This window comes from Manis javanica, chromosome 1, assembly GCF_040802235.1.
Source record: "Manis javanica isolate MJ-LG chromosome 1, MJ_LKY, whole genome shotgun sequence".
Classification (NCBI taxonomy): Eukaryota; Metazoa; Chordata; class Mammalia; order Pholidota; family Manidae; genus Manis; species Manis javanica.
This window is the reverse complement of record NC_133156.1, coordinates 128,931,340-128,935,680: the sequence shown is the minus strand read 5'-3', so window position 1 is coordinate 128,935,680 and position 4,341 is coordinate 128,931,340. Positions and strand designations below refer to the sequence as shown.

Here is a 4,341-nt window from a genome sequence, read left to right as displayed (position 1 = left end):
TCCTAAAAAAAATAGCATTTTGCTAGGACAATGGCAAGTAAAAAGTAACTTAGGTGTAATATTTCTTTAAAAATTTTGTCAAATTAGAGGTTTTCAAGTAAACAAATATAAAGTACATATTATTTACATACTAATACCAATCAAATAAAAAGTTCAAGCTTTGAAATGTTATAGTGTTGCCCTTTTGATGTCAGGGATGAAGATGTAAAGCTGTACCTCTAAATTTAGGATCAAACTGTGCAGTTTTTCTCCCTTCATCAAGATATCATTTTTGTACACATGATTTTAATGAGGAAAACCATCTTGGAAAAAGGAATATGATTGTTGTTTAGAATAACTACTTAGGAAATCAGTAATAGATGATCAGTGTCATGGTTGAATTAATAATGCTCTCTGATCAATACAGAAATCAAAACGACCACAAAACTGTTTAAAGCACATATTCTAATTAAAGCATTTATGTGAATGCATTCAAATACACACACACAGAAGCACTGTTGATCAAAATTGTTAATATACTTTGCTGATTGCACTGCAATAATAACTATGGGAAAACCAGTGTTATTTTTCTTCATAAAATTGGACTTTATTTTCTGAAATTAAAAAAAATAAAACTACACTGGCAAATTTTACCTAATTTATAATGCTGATACACCAATATAAAAATGCACTGTTCATTTGGTTAATGTTCATTTATCCATTATTTCAATCATTACAGGATTGGCAGTTTTGTCCTTTTGCAAATCAGACATATTCAAATTTTGAATCAGCCCTCTTAATAAATCAGATGTCTAAGATTAAACATTTAAAGTAAGTCTGAATGCAAATTTGACCAAGTGAAATGCATTAAGTGTTTTTCAGGATCATGACAATTATGATAGAAGACAGCTATGGTTCTAAAATAAAATCCTGTAAATGAAATAGCTCATGAAATTCAGAAATATTATAACACATTAATGCGAAATTTTATGCTAATCATTAATGAGAAGCACAGTAATTCTACTGCCTTAAAACATATACATAATATTTTATTGCAAAAAGGATCAGAAACATTTAAATTCTCACATACATCTAAAAATCTCTATCTTGTTCATAGTAATGAAAATTGTATTTTAAGATCTAAAAATGTGAATTACAAAATTTCTAGATTTCCTGTAGGGAAACAATCTCAGTTTCTTTGTGGAGGTTCTGATACATTGGAACTACAATTGCAAACTTTATCTTTTTTTACTTGGGTATTTTTAAAAAGTTCACCCAACCTACATAAAAACACAAGTTTTGATTAAATCACCTGAAAGTTCTGTCCTTGAGCTATTTGTTTGGTAGAATGAATCTCAAATTATTCCAACTAATAAAGATAGTGTTCTATGATATTCCAGCACACCATTTATAGTAAAATTTAGTAATATGTTGGCAGCTGATAGAACCTCCAAATACAGAGGTATATTAATAATATTTGCCTAGATTTAGGTGGGTATTGTAGTATGATGAAATGCACTGCAGTTATGGTGACTTCAATTTATTAATTGTCCTCATTGAGATTTCTCAATTATAGTCCTTACAGCACTTTCATCAGAATCAGCTGGAGTGCTTATTTTTAATGTGAATTCCTAGGTTCCACCAGAGACCAAGTGAATCAGAATCTATGTGGTAGAGCATGAATTTGCATTTTAATGACTTGCCCAAGTGATCATTATGCACATTAAATTTGACAATGCTGTGTATTCTTAAATCTAAGTAAAGAAAATATGAAATTTATATCAAGTAGTTCAAACAGGTATCAGTCACAAATAGGACCTGTGGTACTCAAGTGGTGATAAAATAGTTAATATAGTGTAACAATTATAACCTGCTTCATAAACTTTGAGTACAAATGAGGACGATTAGAAGACTCAGAATGCACCAAGGTCATGCACCCTTTCTAGCTTTGGAGATTTTCAAGCTTGCTTTAAGAGTCCCACGGGGTGTTTAGTCAACTACATAGGCAACCATGTCTCAATGTACTAAATGAAGACCTCTTGGGGCAGAGATCTGGTAATCAATATATTTAACTATCTAGTCTCCTGACAGTTATCCTCAAGGAAGTTTAAGATATACATCCTAAAGTATGCCTAGGCTGCCACTACAAAATAACCATAACTCTGACCTGAATTGTTAAAATTTCTGAATTGCTAGTGTAGCATTATACCCTTCATTGGCACAATTACTTTAAAAACTTTTAAATTATGTATCTGATATCTATTAGCAATTTACATGCTCTTACTTTTTACTTACAAAGGATTGACTTAAAACTGACTTCCTCCTACTGTTCTTGCATTTGCCTAGGATTGTTTTTAATGAATAGTCATTAATATATTCAATATTTATACAATCTAATCTGTGAGTTGTCTGATATGATTCTTCCTACATGAATTTTCAAAAGCTTCTTTGCATATACAGTTCATTAATAGCAGTTAAAGGGGATATATATATTTTCCTTAAATTCAGTATTTTGAATTATTTGTATACATTATGGCATGAGATTGACAAACCTATAAATGATTGTTCTTATGAACACACACAAGTATGATTGAGTCCAGTTTAAAATTTAGGAAGAATTATAGCAAACATAAATGAAAACAGAAAAAACAAAATCAGTCATCTCTCAGTTAAGGAAATGATTATGCAACTGCTTAAAAGTAACTGTAAAATATACTTATATATATTCAGGGTACATTACAATCCATGTAAAAATAAAAAAAAAGCAGTTCCTCAAATAATTCTCCTTTAAGAATAAACTGCATTTTAGAATGGATTGAAAGAACCACCTTGTCTGTTCTCTGCCAATGTTTTCTGTGTTGAGAAGCAGAGAACACAAAAAGCAGCATAGCATTCTGGTTTTGCAAAAGAAATAGAATGGTAAGAATTGGGAGAGACATGCTGCATTAATCATGTCATAAAGACTAAATGTGTCACCATGTACATGACAAATTAAAAAGAAAAAGCTTTTAAATCAGGACACACCCACTCAGAGAAAGTGGACTGGCCATGATTGTTCCCCTATTATTATTATTTTACACCAGTAAAATCTGTTTAGTATCTTTAATAATTCTGTGTTTCTAAGACCTTCCACAAAAAAGACATTGTAGTTCTTCAGTTCATTGCAAACATACACTGGAAAAGTAGATTGAGCCCTAATGTTGAAGCTATAATACAAATTTTTAATTATTGGCATTATACTATAAAGCACAATGAAGTTGGGGAATAAATCCAATAGATTTTCTCTCTTTCCGTATCTACATCCAATGGTGATATTTTACAGGCTAATTTCTAAACAGATGCAAATTTGTTTTTAAAATGATGAAAACCATGTATTGCTCAGGAGTACTATTGTACACTTACCATATAGGCCAATGTTTGACAGTAGATAGTTTGCCAAGCTTCAGGAGGCAAAATGCTAAGTTGTGAGTTTGCATTTTCTAACCTGCTATTTCTACTCACCCAGAGAACCTGGTAGCTTCTGTTGTTGAAACATCACTGTGTCACTACTTCTCTTCTCATAGTTTACTCTACCATGATAGAACATTCATGTCCTTAAGATGCAAGATCTAGTAAACCGTCTCTTACAAATCCACTGGATAACACAATGATCTGTTTGATAAATTCTGTTGCTTCTTCAGTTATATTGTTGATTTCAGGTGCTGCTTTATTTGCTCATTTCTTAATCATGTCTTCTCAATTGGTTTATATCCTTTTCAACTTTATCCCAGTTGATCAAGAGACCCCGTGGCTTGAAAATGTGAAGAAAGCCACCAATTACTACAGTTGCTCCAAGTTTTCCAACTTTCTGGAACAAAAAAATGTGGTACACTGGACAATATCTGGATGGCTACTGAGTATTTTTCTACTATAGATCATGAACTGTGGCCACTCAACTCTACCAATAGCATCTGCTTGTATACTCAGTTAAATCCAATATTTTATGAGAATCACTATCACTTTCATATTTAAGTGACATAATTCCACCTAATTGGCCCAGCCTTGGGATCTAGAACAAAGTGGTGAGGACTCAGCCTCTAAGGAGGAGTGGGATTGGAGGGGAAGGCCACAGACACAGAAGAAAGAGCTGGGTGCCTAGAACAGCCATGAAAACTGAACAAGCAGCATAAAGCAGTGTTCATGTACTGGACTAAATTATAACAGCTTCATGGCTCTCTCCTTAAGCTTTCTCAATATCTGGAATTGAGGGCCTTTACTGTTTTCCCCATTATTTTTTAATTAAATATTTATAAAATGAATAATATTTTCATCCTCAGAAAATTCTCTAGACTCAGCAGGACAATTTCAGGACAATTCCAATAG

The 4,341-nt window shown here is 32.2% G+C and overlaps 1 pseudogene; it reads right to left on the bottom strand.

Moving 5' to 3' along the window:
- Positions 1–3,573: 3,573 nt before the first annotated feature.
- Positions 3,574–3,997, bottom strand: LOC108407930 (FUN14 domain-containing protein 1-like; annotated as a pseudogene).
- Positions 3,998–4,341: the final 344 nt, after the last annotated feature.